General features: G+C 30.1%; 1 pseudogene; it reads right to left on the reverse strand.

The window, feature by feature from the left end:
- Positions 1–6529: 6529 nt before the first annotated feature.
- On the reverse strand, positions 6530–10417 carry LOC146883887 (uncharacterized; annotated as a pseudogene).
- Positions 10418–20084: the final 9667 nt, after the last annotated feature.

The raw sequence follows: 20084 nt of genomic DNA on the forward strand, positions 1-20084 counted from the left end.
TATATTGATACTTTAATCTTTAACTATAATCTTTATAATAAATTACCAAAGCAACCGTCTTATAAACAAAATTTCTAAATTAACATGACAAATATGTGTAGTTTTTTAATTTATATTTTGTTGAATAGCATGACAGAAAATGTGTAATATTACCCATGTTTTCTTGGACCATATGGACAATTGGAAACAATACATCATATATTGGTGGTGAGCATGATGAATACATTAGTTCTTAATTTTACTGTGATTGTCTTGTCATCTCATGGACTATTTAAAAAATTATTTACTTAAAAATAAATAAATAAATAGATTTTTTTGTGGGTTGGTGAGTCAACCCACTTAACCCATCAACCTGTGGTTACAAAATTTCTGGTTCACCATAAAGTGAACCGGATTGGATTCACTCATTTTTAACCCGACTCGTAGTGAGCCAACCCGTGTGAGCCAGATTAACTCACTTTGACATCTTTAATCAATACATAGCCAGACATCCAAAAGAAAATCATCATTCAAGAATTTAAAAGTTTGCTTCCCTCACCGGTGAAAAGTAGAATCCTAACTCTGACTTTATAGCTCTTTAGTCTCAACACTCTAAGAAGATCTAAAACACAAAAATTTCAACTAGTATTAGAAATCAAAATGCATTATTAAATTAACTATAGGTTGAGAACCCTAGAAAAACTAGGGGTGGCAATGCAGGCCGGCTCGCTCGCCCCGCACACTTTATGCGGGCTGAAAACACTGACCCGCCTCGCATACTCCTTGGCTTGCGGGCCCGCGAGCCGACCCGTTTTTTTTTTTAATTTTTATGATAAAACTTTCAATGTTTAAAAATTGGAAAACTTTAAGAAGTTCACAAAATTAAGTAAAGACGTTGGGGAATTAGATGATAAATTAATAATTCAACATTTTCATCATATTCATATTACGACATACACAATGTATTCTTTAAATTTTAGCACATTAAAAAGTACATAATACTTGTCTTTTTCAGTTATACAAGAATTTGAAACGTTAATACAAGACTCCATAAAAGATGTAATTAATATACACAAGTGCAATTTTTTTTAATTTTATGCGGGCTTGCGGGCCAGCCCACACAGACTGCGGGCCTGCGAGCTCACTATCCTAGCCCGCCCCCATTTTTCCCGCGGGCCTGCGGGTCGGCCCGACAAGCTAGGCCCTAATTGCCACCCCTAAGAACAACCCCAAGAACACATGCAGAGTCCATAAACTTCACATGCATGGGAAGACTCTTGACTCAATAAATGAGTCGAAAGAGAACTTACACTTTTGAAGGAAACTTGGTGAGGATGAAGCTCTCTCTATCTCTCTGGTGTAGGGTTGTAGGAAGCTGGTGGAAGAAAAATAGCAGGAGGGTGGCTTATGCTTGAAGAAGGTGGGAGAGGGAGATTAGAAAAAGAAAGGGAGAGAAAGGAGATAATTAGGTAAGGGAGGGGGTGGGTAGGTTTACAAATTTATTTGGAAAACAAAAATTTAACAAAAGGAAATCTTAAATTGAAAGTAAACCAAAAAAAAAAAAAACAAGATAAACAAATAAAACGATAATAAAAAATTGAAGTTGTGCATTAAAATATAATTTTTATAAGAAAAAAAAACAATTTTAAAATATGTTTCTTTTTCATTAAAATTCATGTTTGAAAAGTATGATTTCTTTATTTTAAAGTTGTATTTTTTAAACATGATTTACCATTTGTTTATATAATTTTTACAATTTGTTTTTTTGGAAAATCAAATAAAAAACTCCACTGGTTTAAATAAAAGACCTTCAAATACCAGAACCAAAAAATATAAAGTGATAGCCAAATTAATTTTTTCTAAAATTGTATGTAGTTGCATAAAACAATATTGGTGGAGGATGAAATAGCCCACCATAATTAAGTTAACCAAAAACATTACTATAACTTTTCCCAATTCAGGTCCAATATTCCTAGTAAATCACATGTATATAAATTCATAGTTAATTTTGGTGTTGAGGGATTTGGTTTTTCTACATTGTAGAGTTTAAATTAAAAAAAAAGTGTAAATTGTATTAACTAATCAAATTTAATCTTGTTTGCACAAAGTATAGGAGATTGGTGATTTAGTGGGTGGTCATATCCCAACCCAACCATTAACCAAGGTGTTGAGCGATGTTGTACCTTATATAATGTAAACCATAGAAATATAATGATGATTAATGAGTGAAACTTGCATTATTGTTGAAGCTATTAGGGTGGTAGAATATGCAAAATTATCATTGCAAACAAAATTACACGCATCTTAGTGAGGTTTATGGATGGGATTTTGGTATATGCTCCATTACAATTACCATTCATCCATCAATCAATAAGCATAATTGCTTCTCAATCTCTAACTTCATCAACTATTATTATTATTATTATTCATTTACTGTAAAAAAAAGAAATATATATATATATATATATATATATATATATATATATATATATTATCTGATCTTAGGAATACTCAATCTATCGTAAAATTATATATAATCAATTTGTAATTACTGTTCTTTTGAATTGTAATCAATTTTCTTTATAAGAAAATCAATCAAGTTATTGTAGTCTTTTACTTGAGATTCAAATCATTTTTATAAAGAATTGACTCCCATTGCATTAGTCACTACAATTTCTTTTATATAGGTTTTTCAAAGGTTAAAGGTTAAATATGTTTGTAGATCTAAACTTGGATGCAAAATTAAAATTTGTCAGTCTCATATAGTAATGTCAATAAGGCAGGTAGGGTACGAGTAGTAGTTTCCTGTATCCTATCCACTAGATAAATATTAGTCTCGTACCCGTACTTATATTCGTGCGTGTATCCATTATACAGGTACCTACATATTTTTTAATATCCAGGAGGTACCCACGAATATTTACAAAAGAAAAAATTAATATTTAAGAACATATTTAAACCATAAATTCAAATAAAAATACAATGTATAACATTCATAAATTTCAAACAAAATGCAAATAATCCATTTAAATAGTGTTGAATAAAAATTTACAAATAAATGAATATTTTTTTAAAATCAATTGATAAAAAATAACACATTCAAAATCGATATGTTAATATTTTAATAATGTTTTTTTTAATTTTTTAATTTAAATTAGAGTACAGCGGCTACGGGTATTCATGGGTACGAATAATATGATACCCGTACCCACTTCGTTAATATGCGGGTATAAAAAATACTCGTATCCATTACCAGCGGGTATCTATTTACAATATCTATTTCCTACCCGTTATAGATTTATTCCGCAGATACCCGCGTATATGAATTTTTTTGACATCTCTAGTTTCATATACTTTAATACATTTTGGTTCCCAAAATTTAAAAATGAATGGATATAGTCCTTGTAACTCAATGTCGTTAATATTTTTTACATGTTATTTGCATTCCAAGCTAGCATTTGAGTTGAAACGTGTCAAATAATATAAAGAGCTTAAATGTCTATTTATTTAAAGTTTGGGATCAAATTGTATGTTAAAGTTTAAGGACTACATATGTATTTAACCACTAATGGTTTAAACGAATCAATAAACTCACAGTGTAAAAGGAGTTTTATATATTAATTTAAGTTGTATTGGGTAAACTAAATTTTAATTTTTCATAAATGTAGAACCTTGTCTATATTTTTACTTATTTGTCTTCACGTGTTAAGAAAATTCTAAGTTTTTTGGAATTAATATAAAATAATATTACGGTTAATGTAAAATAATAAGTGTTTTTTTTGTTTTTATTTTATATTAATCATAAAATATAAAAATAATACCTAGGTTACTATGTGTAACAAGAATTAAATGATGGGTTTGGTGAACAATTAATGTAACTTTTAACTCTAACCAACATTTTAGTTCTTAAGGATCCTTATAAAACTTGATATCGATGATATATGTATTTATGTGAACAAATTATATCCTTTTGATTTTAGAGAACAAGAGAAGATTAACTTAAAATTTCAACTTCATCATTTTATTGTTGATGTTTCTAATTATCTAAATTTTAAGAATTTATCAATCATGCTTAAATTGTGTCAATCTATACCAAGATCAAAGAAGTCAAACCTTTTACTTGATTGATCACTTAATTTGTCTTATTTTAACTCTTCTTGTTTCTATCTATAACAGAAAAATTATTTTCTATAATGAAAATTATCAAAATAAGGTCACAAAATAAAATAAAAGATGAATTCCTTATCGACAATATGATTATTTACATTTAAAAGAAATAGTTGAGAATTTTATATCTAATTCAATTAATGATGAGTCAAATATTTAAAAAAACTATATATGTATATCAATCAGACAAACTTTACTTTTGTCTTACAATTTTTATTATGCTCTTATAATTCTTTACTTCTTAAAAAAAAAAGATTTAGTCAGTTCTTAAGTAGTAAGAAGAATAATAAATTTAAAATTTACTAAATGGAAATGAACAAAATAATTTAAAAATGTTATGAATTAATTATCGTTCATTGATTTGATATTGTTACTCATATGATTGGTTAATTTGTGATTTGTATCCTTTATGGATTACATTATATATATATATATATATATATATATATATATATATATAACTCTTTCTATCAATAATAAGACATACAGTAAAGTTATTCTACATTTTCTTTTCTTTATTTCCTTTTTCTCTTTATTATTAATTGTATTTTGTAACATGTTATCACCACAATGGTCAAGCCAACTGAGCATTAGTGGGAGCATTTTCTCTATAAGGACAGTGCTTTGTGTATCTCAATCGAGGTTCTTTCTAATCCTTTCTTCATTTAAAATTTTATCCTATATTCTTATTTTTGTGATAAGAATTGTTTGACTTTATCAATTTTCGTCTGTCTTATTATTATTTTTATTATGATAATTCTGATTATTATTATTATTACTATTATAATTATCATTTATATTTGATTTTTTTATAAAATTTAATATTTTTATATTAATTCATGAAATATGATTATTATTATTATTATTATTATTATTATTATTTTATGTGTTAGTTCTAAACATGTCAAATCTTGCAAATTTTGAATTTGTGGCTCTTGATATTATGAGGAAGAATTACTTATATTGGATATTAAATGGTGAAATACATTTAGATACAATGGGTCTTGGTGGGGCCATTAAAGAAATTAATAAAACATTTAAGAAATTAATTTGCTATTGCAACAATAATATCGTGAAAAGAGATTTCATAGATATTTTGAATTTATTCCATGTCTTCTTGTGGCTAAAAAAACAATGAGCTTTTGATGAAAAATCATGAGACCTGCCTAACTGGTTATGCTTCATTCCCATAAGTGAATGAACCGATATCTAGTTCATATTTTCATGATCATGGTGGTGACCTTGGTCGTCATCATGGTCGTACTAGTGATGATTGTGGACATGTCATAAAGAAAATTTTAAAGAGATGTTTTATCATCAAAAGTGGAACAATAATGTGAAAAAGATGAAAATAATGGCAAATAAGATGAAAATATAAGTTCTCATTGCAGTGGTAAAGGTCATTTGAGTCGTACTTGTCGTATACCAAAGCATCTTAAAAAAATTAAGGACTAGAACTTAGAAATACATTTTACTTATGGAGATGGTGATTTTTCTTATGTCCATATGGTTGTCACTCATCTTGATATTGTTGTTTCTTTCCTAAACCAGATGGAAGCATTTATCACCTCATCGGTTATGGGAGTGTTAAGAAATAATTTTTTATGTTTTTTTTGTTTTATATAAAATGGCATGAGAAGTCTCTACGTGATGAAGTTTTTAATAATTCAATTTAAAGTAAATTATATATATATATATATATATATATATATATATATATATATATATATTGGTTTAAAATATGCATGTCTAATGTTTGTATTATGTATAGAAATAAGAATCAATTTTACTTATGTATTATATAGAATGTATGTGTGAAATGGGTGTATGATGAATATTTATTATTATATAGATTTTATATAGTAATTGTTATAGAAGTGTGAATGGAGATATTCAATTACCAATATTATACATTTTACATATATTACAAATGAATATGCTTTAAGTTAATGATATATTAAAATATACATATTATGTGTAAAAATGTGAAATAAGAGTTTTGATATGGATTTGTAGTTTTAATTTTGTTATATTATACATATACATATATAAGGGTTCAAAGTTTTTCGGAGATGATGTTTTATACTTAGTTTTATTTGATTTTATATGATTATATATGTCTTACGGAGTTGATTAATTTTGGGTGGTACTTACAACCAGTGGCGGAACTTGACCAAAAATTTTAGGGGGGCCAAATTATATTTGTTATATATAAATTATCTTTTTTAATTAAAAAATAATAATTTTTTTACATCATTTTTTTATTCAAAATTAGCACTCATGACAATAGAATCCAAACAATATAACAATAATATATATGAAAGAGTAACATAAAGTTTATCATCAACAATAATATATAATAAAAAACAAAAGTTACGTTTAGTCAGAGTGCTCCTCTACGCTCTTTCAATGACTTAAAATCTTCAATAATTGAATCAGAACTGGAGCTAGTTGCAATATCCCTTTCAATATAGATTATCATAGTGCTTGCTAAAAATTCAGTCTCCATCTTATTTCTCAACTTGTTCTTGATTATTTTCATTGCAGAAAAAGATCTTACAGTTGTAGCTATAGAAACTGGAAGATTCATGATAAGACGAAGTAATCTATCAATCAAGTAGTAAACTCCAGACTTTTTTGTTGTTTCCAAACATGTACATAACTCTTGCATTGTTGATAAATTCTTCAAATTTGAATCTTGATGAGCATCAATAATGAAATGTTGAAGTTGAAAATTCAAACTAATCTTCTCTTGCTCATTGAAATCCATGGGATAATATTTGTTCACAAGAGTGCAAATTTTATCAATATTAAAAGCTTTATAAGCATCCTTAGGATCCAAAGCAAAGCTTAGAATTAATAACTCCATTGCTTGGTCATTAAATCTACAATTTAACTCTTGTAATTGCTTATCAATGGTAACAAAGAATATTTCAACTCTGAAATAATGCTCCACTGTAATATGATCTTTTTGGTGACGAGGTCCTTGCCTTGCTACATAAGAAGCCCCAAAATTAGGCACCTCAATGTCATGTTTTTCACAAAAAGAGCTCACATTTTTTAATAACTTATTGATAATGTTAATTTTTACCATTATCCAAGCTATATTTCATTAGCAAAATCATCTCTTCCAAAGCTTTTAACCTACTTAATCCTCAATTTTACCTTACTTTTGTAAATAAATACATTGTGAGTTGCATTGATCCAAATATACCACTAATCCCCATTTTTTTGTATCCTTTTTGTAGATTGGAAGCTTTGCTCCAAAAGTCCAGATAAATGAGTGACCCGGAATAGCAAGGAGAAGAGCAAAAATATCAACAGGAAGCGCCCGGCGACAGAAATACAACGCCAGGCGCAACAGGCCGCCAGCGCCAGGCGCCAGACAAGCGCCAGCCAGGCGCCACTGCTGGTCACCGCCTGGCGGCACCTGGCCACCGCCGGGCGGTAGATGAGGAATTTGCCCATTGTTTGATTGCTAGCGCCTAGCGGTGAGACCCTTCCGCCAGGCGCCCGTTTTCGCTGATGTGGCAAGTTGGCTCTTTTTCTTCTGTTTTCGCGAGGGGAAACCTATCTTGGACATTTTGGAGCTCGAGCAACGCGATTTGGAGAGCTTGGAGGAGTGCTAGGGCTTGTGGGAACAACTCCATCTTCCTCTTTGTATCTCTTTCTCTTCCATTTTCCATTTTGTAAGCTTGAGCTCCCCATGACAATGGAGAGCTAAACCCATTTTTGTTGGGGTTAGATGTAGCCACTGAACTCTTATGTATTTTCGAATGGTTTGAATATATATATGCTTCTTCCATTGATTTCTAGTATCTTTGTTTATGCATTTAAAGCTTGCTTTATTTTACCCATTCATTGCATGATATTTGGGTCATTAGGTATTGGAAAATATCTCTTGAAACCTTGAATTGGAACAAGATACCTAATGGAACTTGTATCTAGGAATGGAACTTGACCCATTAGTTGTCTTAAACCCTAATTTGTAAAGCGAGTATGTTTATTTAGGGATTCAAGGAATTGACTCTAAATAAGGAAACCTAGGCTCATTCAACTAAGGGATTAGAGTTTGAGTAAACTTGTGGGTTGACATTAGTAATTAATGGAGAAAAGTTTTATTGCTTAATATACATGAGAGTGAAGTAGGTGAAGTCTAACTCCAACAATATCAATCCATTGCATTTCTAGCCTTTACCATTTTCTAGAGTCTTCAAATATCCAAGTTCAATTTTAATTGTTTATGAAATATTTACTTTCTTGCATATAAAAACCCAAATCATGAATATATTCATTAGTTTAAATTAATCACTAATTACACAATTATTTAGTATACACGAGTCTCTTGGAAAACGATATCCCGGTCTTACCGGTTACTACTTGCGCGACTTGGTACACTTGCCAAAGTCATAACACTTATCCCAACCATTTTCTCTCAAGTTTTGAATAAGTCCTTTGTAGAACAAACTATACGCATAACATTAACTATATCCTGAGATTGTTGTTGTAATGCTTGACAAAGAACATATGTTATCCTCATAATTTCTCTCATAAAAAACAAGATCAGTATAAACTCAAATGAGGTCAAGCTTTTGTAAGCATTATCAACATCACCATGTTGTGAATAAGTAGATCCATCAACAGTAATTTTTTCTAGAACTAAACAAGTTGCATCATACATATTGATCAAGCTACAAATAGAAAAGAAATGAGAGCTCCAACGGGTATCCCCAAATAGTTTTAAAGTACCAATTTGATTTACCCCTTTACCCTTTTCAAGCTCATCAATTTCTAACAAATATGCAATTTCATCTAACTTGGCAGTATGTAACTCATCATGACGTTTACTAGAAGAGCAAACAATATTGACAATAAAAGTCAATTTTGAAAAGAATTGGTGAATTGGAATAACTTCTCTTGATGCAGCAACCAAGGCAAGTTGTAACCGATGAGCAAAACAATGAACATAATATGCATAAGGACAATCAGTCAAAAATAATGCTTGTAATCCATTCCATTCTCCTCTCATATTGCTAGCACCATCATACCCTTGACCACAAATATTAGAAACATTAAGATTATGTCGAGATAGTACAACACACAATTCATTCTTCAAAGTTATTGCTGAAGTGTCTTTAACATGCATAATATCAAAAAATTGCTTTTGAATAAAACCATTTTTATCAATGAATCTCAAAACAAGAGCCATTTTCTCTTTTTTTTTATTCATCACAAGCTTCATCGACAACTATACAAAACTTGGAATCCCCAATTTCCTCACGAATATGATTTTTCACTTTACTAGAAAGAATATTCAATAACTCCTTTTGAATTTTAGGTGAAGTATATTTGGAATTGAATGGAGCATTTTCCAACACAACTTTTGCAACTTCATCATTGTATGATGCTATGAGTTTTATCATCTCAAGAAAATTACCTTGGTTCCTCGATTCAGTACTTTCATCATGACCTCTAAAAGCACAAGCTTGAAGTGATAAAAAAAACGAATTGTGTCAATTGAAGTCTTGAGACATAACCAGTTCTTCATAATTTGATTTGAGCTTTGCACTTCCAAAACATTCCTAATGTGACAATTTTGATTTAACAAGTCTTGACAAGCAGACACTGCAATATTGTGTGGTGAACAAGGATCCTTCCCAATGTGTTTAAGGAAAGCACAATTTTTTCCATTATTAACTTTCCTCCAACTTTTAAAACCTATAAAAAACATTCAAAAAGTTCAAACATGTTGATGACAATCAACTTATTGGCAATTAGAATTCAATGAAAATAAACTCAATTACTTGTAACAATGAAAACATCTGAGCCAGGTCGTTCACTTGATTTTTTACTAAAAAGATAGCATGGTAAGCAATATGCAACATCTTTTAATGGTGAATACTCTAACCATGAAGGAAATAAACTAAACCATGTGTACTGAAATCTTCTTGGATGATCATCTTTACCAGACAACGGATAATTTTCTAGATGCATTTGATATGGACCCCATTTTAGATTAAGCCCTTCGTACCTAACCAATTTTATTTGGTGGGTATTGCCAAATTGGAAGACGCTTTCCCGGATCACTTTCTAAAGTATTTTCAAATTCATTATATGTAACTTTAGGAACCTTAGAAAGTTGTTTTTCGTTTTCTTCAATATTTGGGTTCTCATGAAGTTTCTCAATTTTAGATGACGTAGATGCATTTTTTTCATCTTCATCACAAGTCTTCCTTTTGAAAAAAGAATCAATTCTTTTACTCTTTATCATAATTTTTCTAATATAAATTTGTCACCTCTCACCTATTTACAAAAAGATAAAATTATGAATACCCCAAATTAAATCTTAAAAGCAATCAATATTTTAAGAAAACTAATAACTTATAAATGATTAGCTTCCTTACCTTAGAGTAGATTCCTAATCTTGTTCTTCTCTTACACAACTTCAAAGCCTAAAATAGCTCTATCTACACAAAGAAGATTTTGATCAACAATTAAAGCATAATTTTATGATCTCTAACACATAGAGATATTCTAGAGCGTAGAAAAGCCACATACAAGAGGGAAACAATTTGCTTAAAAAAAGGGAAAAATGAACTTACTCAAAAGAAGAAATTGTTTGGTCAAAAATATTTCTTAACTCTTCAATTTTGTCGTAGTGCAATTTGATTTTGAAAATAATAAGAAATTAATAGTGAAAAATGAGATGAAAATAAAACGAGAGAAAGAGATGGAGGCACGGAAGAGAGAAACTAAATAAAAGAGTATAAGAAATTATAATATTCGGAAAAAAGATTTTCCAAACTAAATTAATATAAATAAAATAATAATATATAAATAATGTAATAATATATAAATAAAGTAATAATATATAAATATTTTTTTTTAAATATATAGAAAATAAAATAAAATAGAAATTAATTAATATAAATAAAATAATAATATATAAATATTATTTTTTAAATAAATAAAAAACAAAGTAAAAAAAATGGTTGGAGGAGTCGTGGCTCCCCAGTCATAAGCATCTTCTGCCCTTACCTACAACTAGTTAAGGTTATTGAGTACATTAAAAGTTAATTATATATATATATATATATATATATATATATATAATCATTTTATCTGCAGTAGTGTTGTATAAACTAATAAATATATTGTCATTTTTTTATATATTTTAACAGCTCGTACAATTCTCAAGTGTAATAATATTCTTTTTTTTCTTGTTTTGTTATGCGAGAAGTCAATATTAACATGATCTCTAGTACTACAACTATATTTAAAGGCTCTAAAAGAGCAATTATATATAACAATATATAAAGAAGATTCTCTCTTTTGTGTCCGTATTTCACAATACTAGTTTTACCCTTAATTATCTTAAAAAATAATTATTTTATAAATTATTTACTTTTAACCGTTATTCAAAAACCTTTTTTTTCTTAAACCATTATTTAAAAAAAATTGTACATATCTTTTTTTTTTTAATTTTACATTTAACAACTATTTTAAAAATTAATTATATATTTATTATTGATCTTAACTTAAATTTCTTGAAAAATATATAAAGAGGATTCTCTCTTTTATGTCCGCATTTCATAATACTAGTTTTACCCTTAATTATCTTAAAAATTAATTATTTTATAAATTATTTACTTTTAACCGTTATTATAAAAACCTTTTTTGTCTTAAACCATTATTTAAATAAAATTGTACATTTTTTTTTAATTTTACATTTAACAACTATTTTAAAAATTAATTATATATTTATAGATCTTAACTTCAATTTCTTGAAAATTAAAAAAATGTGAACACACAGGTGCGCTAGAATAAGTTTTAATAGAAGTTTAATAGATACTTAATAAGTTTCAAGGATATTTGTCTAAACGATATCATATTGAGATATGAAATATTTTTATATCACTAGAATAGAGTTGAATAAAAAAAATGTGTATTGGAAAATTATCATCCTTATCTTATGGCTTGTACAACACATAAATTAATACAATTGAAATGCATGTCATTATAAGCTAGAAGCTTACGAATAAAAATGAATTCCTAGTTTGACATGATAAGTTGGGTCATCCTGGATCTATTATAATGCGAAAAATAATTGAAAAACTCATGTGGACACCCATTTAAGAGTAAAAAATTTCTTCAGTCCAATGATTTCTCATACTGCACGTTCACAAAGGAAAGTTGATAATAAGACTATCACCAAAAAAATTAGAAATGAGTCAATCTCATTTTTAGAACGAATACAGGGTGATCTTTATGGTTCAATACACCCATCATGTGGATCATTTAGATATTTCATGATTTTAATTTATGCATCAACTAGATTGTCACATATTTGTTTATTATCAACTTGCAATCAGACATTTGCAATTATTAGCACAGTTAAGAGCTCACTTCCCAAATTATCTTATTATGAAAATTCGTCTTGATAATGTTGGTGAATTTACATCTCATGCTTTTCAAGAGTATTGTATATCAATTGAAATTGAAGTTGAACACCAGTAGCACATGTTCATACTCAAACTGGACTTGCAGAATCATTAATAAAACATCTAAAACTGGCTGCAAGATCATTACTTATGAGAGCTAACCTTCCAATGGCTACTTGGGGATATGAAATTTTTCATGTTGGAGTATTGATTCACATCAAGCCGACAAGTTATCACAAATACTCTTATACAGTTAGCTTTTGGTTAGTAACATAATATTTCTCATTTAAGAATTTTTGGTTGGTGTACATGTTCCAATTTCCCCACCAAAAGGGACTATGATGGGTTCTTATAGATGGTTGAAAATATATGTTGGATATGATTCTACATCAATTATAAAAGATCTTGAACTATCAACATAAGACTTATTTACAGCTTGATTTGTAGACTGACATTTTGATGAATAAGTTATTCCAACATCAGGGGGAGAAAGAAAATAATTGAAAAAAATATATATCAGTTGGAATGAATTATTATTATCTCATATTGATCCTCGTATAAAAAGAATGTGAACTGGAAATTCAAAGGATAATTCATTTACAAAATGAGTTAGTTAATTACCAGATGCTTTTACTGACAAAAAAAGGGTAACTAATGCTCCAAGTAGAATTGATATTAATTCATAACACGTCTGAAGCGTGGTAGGCCTATGGGTTCCAAAGATACGCTTGAAGCATGGTAGGTTTATTGGTTCCAAAGATAAAAACTCTCGACTGAGATAATGAGCTAAAATGCAAGATGACCTAATCGAAAAGCTGGAAATTCCAAAAGATTTATTTGACATAATTAATTATTCGGTTCCAGAAAAATCTCATGTACATGAAATTGTTGAAAATGATGAGATCTCCATAAATTATGTCATGAACAAGATAATATGGAACAAAAAATGAAGTCAACATTGACGAGACTTTTGTATATAAATATAGCGATGAATGTTATGAGTAATAATGATCATCAAGAACTAATGATCATTGAAGATTTTCGACAAAGAAATGATTGGCCAAAATGATTCGCACACCTGATGGTGTAAAACACGTTGAGTACAAATGGATTTTTGCGCAAAAATAAAATAAGAAAGGTGAAATTGTTAGATACAAAGTACAATTAGTTGCTCAAGGTTTTTCACGAAAACATGATATTGATTTGTGAAAATACATATTCACTAGTATTGGATGCAACGATATTTCGATATTTGACTTTCCTAATTGCACAAAAAAGTTTGCATTTACATTTAATGAATGATGTTACAACCTATTTGTATGATTCTTTTGAGAATCATATTTATATGAAAATCCTTAAAGGATTTAATTTTCCCAACAAAACAAATTTTGAAGAAGATTACTCAATAAAATTGAACAAATCTCTTTGTTGATTATAGCAATCAGAACGTATGTGGCATAACCGTCTTAGTGAGTACTTGTTAAAATAAGGGTATAAGAACGATCCTATTTGTCCTTGTATTTATATTAGAAAATGAATTTTCCATAATTGTTATTTATATAAATAACATAAACATCATTGGAACTCCTAATGAGCTCGCAAAGGTAATTGCTTAAAGAAATAATTTAAGATGAATAATCTTGGAAGGACAAAGTTTTGTTTGAGATTAGAAATTGAGTATTTAAATAAAGGTGTTTTGTAGATCCAGAGGCTTATATAATGAAGGTGCTTTAAAGGTTCTAAATGGACAAGTCACATCCATTATGCACTCTATTCATTGTGAGGTCGTTAGATGTTTATAAAGACGTTTTTAGATCTTAAGAAAATAATGAAGAATTTTTTGGTTCAGAAGTCCAATATCTTAGCATTATAGGAGCACTAAATGTATCTTGCTAATTATACACAACTTGATATTGGATTTGTTGTAAATTTGTTAAGCAAGATATAGTTCTTCACCTACAAGAAGACATTGGATTGGAGGAAAACATGTACATTGTTACTTTAAGGGTACAATGAATATGGGTTTATTTTATCCAAATGATTCAAAATTAGATCTAATGGATTATGCTGATGCATGTTATTTATCAGATCCTCACAATATCACAATGGTTGACTACATACAGAATATTTGTTTCCATGTGGTAGCACAATGATTTCATATCGGTCTATGAAACAAACCATAACAATAACATCGTCAAATCATACGGAATTGTAACATTACATCAGGTAAGTTGTAAATGTGTTTAGTTAAGGTCTATAAATCAACATGTGCAACAAACTTTTGGTCTATCATAGGCAAAAATGGAATCAACAACCATATATGAAGACAATAGTGCATTGTTCAAATTGAAAGAATGATATAGAGATCTAAAAGATTTGTTTATGTGAAAATTTGAAAATTTTATTTACAAATTCTTTACCAAAACGAACTTTTGAGCAATTAGTTTATGAGATTGGACTTCGCCATCTTAATGATACGAGTTTAATATGGGATGGAAATAAAATATGCGATGAAAAATATTCTTTAATGTTGTACTATTTTTCCTTCACTAGGCTTTCATCCCAAATGATTTTTCATAGTAAGGTTTTAACAAGACAGATTCTCAATGGATACCCAAGGGGAGTATTATGAATTAATGGTCGTCCACTGAATTAATACAGTTACTCATATGATCAATTTGCTATAATTGCTCATATGATTAATTACTCTTTATGATGTTCAAATATGTGTACTAACTATTTAATTTGTATCATGTATGGATTACATTTTGTATATATAAATAAGACTTTTCCTATCAATAATAAAACACCCACAAATATTTCCTTTCATTCTCTTTTCTTCCTTTTCTTCTTTTATGAAACCCCTTTTGTTTAAATACTCACACTTCAATAAAGAGAAAACCAGTCTCCCTTTTCTCCACTAAACCTTTCCTTCCATCGTCTCCCATTTTCCCTCTCTACCTTTCCCTAACTCTCAGACCACTAATCTTTTGCTTCTCGTCTACATCTTCCATCCTTTTTGCAACAGAGACTGGATTTGAGACCACTACGGAGCTCTCCTCTTTCTTACCGAACGTCATTCCTCTCCAAAATCCTTAGGTTGAGTTTTGGGGTTCCTATGCCCTATTCAATTTAGGGTTTTCCTTTCTCAGAGTTGGTAGTTGTTTAAAGGTAAGGGAAGCTAGAACTCCTTCTTTTTCTTTGAAATTGATTGTACTTATTTTCATTTTGGAATGTGCTGAGTATGTCTGATTGATTATTGCACTGAATGGGGATGAATTTCACGTTTAGGTATCTATAGGTAAGAGAAATTTAGGGGTTTTGTTGAATGCATGTGATTAAAGATAAATTTGATGAAAATTATAATTGTAACATGAAATTGGAAATGTTTCTGACTTACATGGGGCTTAAAATTGGTTTTAGGTTCCTTTGACGTTGTCAAAATGCAGAATTCATGTTTCTACATTATGCAGACCTGTTAGACGAGTTGAGCTTTCCAACTCTGACTTATCTCGTGAAATTTTGAATTTCTGCTTCGTTAACCATCGGATCAAGCTGCAATTTTTACAGCATGTCCTAAACATATGATGCTTTGTTTTGACCGTTGTGATCTTTGTTTGGAAGTTTATAGTAAGAGCAGTTTTTTTTTCTCTTAAAAGGTTCCCTTAGATTAGGTTGTTGGTAGCTTTTGTAACGTCCCTACGAGAAATTACTTAATTAAATAAATAAATAAAATATAGAAAACCAATCGACATAATTTTATTATTCCCAAACGCGGGAAAATTCAAATTATTTTTCAACGCGCCATAATTAAAACATAACGAAATAATAATCTTTTAACAAGTCTTTAAAATCCAACAAAATGAGATCACATCACAAAAAAAAAGTCCCTATCTCAAGAGCCCCCAAGCTAGCCCTCTCTCCGTCTCTATCACCAGCATCACCTGTAGCATTATCTGCTCCTGTGTAAAGAATTACACGATCATCGCCAATCACAACAAAAAGGGTGAGCTTATAAATAAAAATAACATATAATGAAATAGAATAAAATCAATACACACATATGATTTATCCTAGTTAATTCTTTGCCAAGATCTTAATCCCCAAGGCTTTTCAACCTTCACAACACACAAACAATTAGCCTTGGATTCAGGATTTATGATGCTCACACAAACCTGCCCGTTCGTGGTCCTACCTCTACGAACCTCCCTGCTCGTAGTCCTGCTCTACGGATCCAACACACGTGATTCACCAGCTACGTACCTCCCCGAGAGACTTTCTCGCCTGAGCAAGATGACTTGTCGCCCAAAGCAGGGCTCTCCGCCTGAGCGAGATGCTCGAGCAGAACCACACAATCCTCACGATTTCTTACTTAGGCGAGACTCGCTCGCCTGAGCGAGATGACCTGCCGCCCAAAACAAGGGCTGTTTTAAGATTACCAAGAGCCTCCCTTTGGCTACTCTCCACAGTTCGGCTCTCACACATCTAAGACTCACACAATTGTTATGTAAAACCCTCTTCCCAGCCCTCACAAAAATGCAATCTCAATTCCTCTCCTCTCCCCAATTCAATATCTCTTAATTATCCCTTAAAAAGGTCTAATGGTCCAAAAACGAAAATTAATATTAATCATGTGGTTAATTGCTATTCAAGTCCATTATGGCTATGGTCTAGCTCTTTTGGCTACCACTATTTGCAACTAGGGTTTTCTCTACCCTTTCATATTCAGGCCACAATTATTTTAGCAAAAATAAAGAAGTTAATTTCATTCTTAGCAAGGTTTGAACACATAATCACTCAATGATAAAGTCAATACACAACCAATTCAACCAATTCATGTCTCGTGATAATTCTTATAATTTTAGGATTACATTATCACTATTCCCATTCAATCATAACCTTAAAATAATGCACAAAATAAAATATTATTCCCATTCAATCGAACCCAAATTCTCTCACACAATCAAGTACTCTCAACCATTTAAGCTAGTACTTTTTCTTGTCACAACAATTAACATTAAATGCCATAAAGGCTTCTACTACCTGCATTTATTAAATAATTATTAATTTAATTATTTAAATTTTTCGGGTCTTACAACTTTGACCTTTGTCACTTGTTTAGTGCATAACTTTTTTTATAGGTAGCCAATCAAATTGATTCCTTTTGCATCGAGTTCTTGATTCAATTATCTTTAATTTGAATGTAAATACAAAATTTTTGGAGCTTTACACAAGCTATAATTTTATTTTTAAAATTCCAAATTGTTTGCGTAATGTGTTGTTAAGTTAGATTGGATAAAAATGATAAGAATTAGTTATTTTCCAAGAGAGACATATGTTGTAAGGTTTCTAATATGTGTTTTCAAATGCTTGTGTAAGAATATAGGAGATTCCATGGGAGAAATCTTATTTGATTTAATTAGTAGTGTGTTCATTGATGTAAGGAGTCAGTACTGGATGTTTATCCTGATACTTTAATGCTCATTCAAAACTCATGTAGAGCTGAATGAGTCATGTGGTGAGAGGGACAAGAGGTCTTGTCTTTAAGAACAAGCCGAGAGTTCTTATGAAGATTAAATGGGCTAACCTTGTGTGGTATGATGAAACTCACTGACAATTTGCAGGTAGTAGAGGCCACCACAAGTGCAAAAACCACCAAGAATCATACATCAATGTATAGATCTGGATAATTGAGTTTAGAGTGTCATCATGTGTGATGGGTTAGTTGATATTGCTTAGCTTGGTGTAATTGGTGCATTGTTCTGTAATTCTTTTGAGTGTTATATATATATATATATATATATATATATATATATATATATGTGTGTGTGTGTGTGTGTGTGTGTGTGTGTGTGTGTGTGTGTGTGTGTGTGTTTCTTTTTCTTTTTGCAATTAGCTTACTATTTTCTCTCTATGTATGTTTCCTATATGGTTTTCCTTTTTGCAATGATCACCAAATTTTGGTGTGAGTAGATGTGGAGATTCATGGACATCGTTCTGATGGTTTTGGTTTTGATGTCGTTGTTTAGACTAGGTGGTAGTTATTATTCTTTGGAGTACCCTTTTGAAGAAAAGTTTTAATTATAATTCTCTGCTATGTTGAGCAATCCTTTTGCCATACTATTTCTTGTTTATGTGTCTATGGTACTCTTGCTTTGATATATTTTGGATAACTGTAGAAAGTTGATTTTCATATACTTTTTATGCGTGTTTTACTTTATATTATAATATGGAATGTCTTATCTCAATAGTTTTATACTACTGAAATGAATGATACATCTTCTTTCTATTATTACCTTTATTTTTTATATATAATATAAAATGATTATCTCATATCCTGATCCTAATCCTGATTGATGAGAAAGCACTCGTGTATGACATTTACTCGTTATTTTAATGCAAGAAAATCAACAATTTAATCACTCTTGAATCCTTGCTCATGTCATGGTTGTAAATAGATACTGTTTTTACTGATGAAGTTACATCTCTTTTTGCCCTTATCTTATTCTTTCTTAAGTGGGTCCACAACAAACCATGATCACACCGAGATCCAACCCACTAACATATTCATCCAGGTAAGTGGTACTTCGACCACTGCAAGAGCCAAAATGCAATACCTCACACCATTCAACTTTTTTCTGCTTATCTGCTATCAAACTCTACTGTTAGTAAAAATATTACCTTTACTTTTTACTTGGGTAATCATCATTAATTGAATATGTGGAAAAGTATGTTTGCATTCTAAAACACGTAAATCTTTATTTAATCATGTATTAATCGGTTTTATCATGGGACTAACTTCCGTACCATTAATGACTACAGAATCTAGACTCATATTTTATCCTGAGGAAGCAAAGGTGAGGAAAAGATAAAATAAGAAAAAGGGTAGAACAAAGGTATGACCTTTGTTCACCACTTTTATAATACCACATCGCTTAATGCAATTACTTTCCGCCTTTAATACGTGGGGTTTAAGCCAAAAAGTTTAGTCAGAGACAAACTAAATCAGATCCAGATCAGTTTTGGCTTATACATTTGCCCAATCACTTCATCAATTCATATCGTTATGGATGCTGCTTTTATCACAAACCACTACTTGTTGCCATATCTAACCACTAGCACACCATGTAAAGATTGTAAAACAAACTTCTGACAACGCAGAAACACACGGGACCATTTTCGATGTAAACGTCTCACGCTCTGATTCTGATAGATGGAGATACATCACTACTACCAGACACACAAACTGTACACAATTCACAATGTCAGATTCCAAATACAATAAATCATGCTCATACTTGTATTTCAATTTCCTTTTCTTGATCTTGTCTTTTGTTATGTTCATGTTCAGAACCTCCAATTTGTGGTGGCATTGCAACATGTACAGTAGCTCTAGGTTGTTACATTGAAGCATGATCAAAAAGCTAGGTGGAAAGAAAAGACGATAGATATCCTTCATCTGAACTCTTTCCTTTGGGCAAGTACGGATAAAACAAA

Source organism: Vigna unguiculata, chromosome 9 (assembly GCF_037176805.1).
Source record: "Vigna unguiculata cultivar grain cowpea cultivar isolate G323 ecotype 2 chromosome 9, ASM3717680v1, whole genome shotgun sequence".
In the NCBI taxonomy this organism is placed as follows: Eukaryota; Viridiplantae; Streptophyta; class Magnoliopsida; order Fabales; family Fabaceae; genus Vigna; species Vigna unguiculata.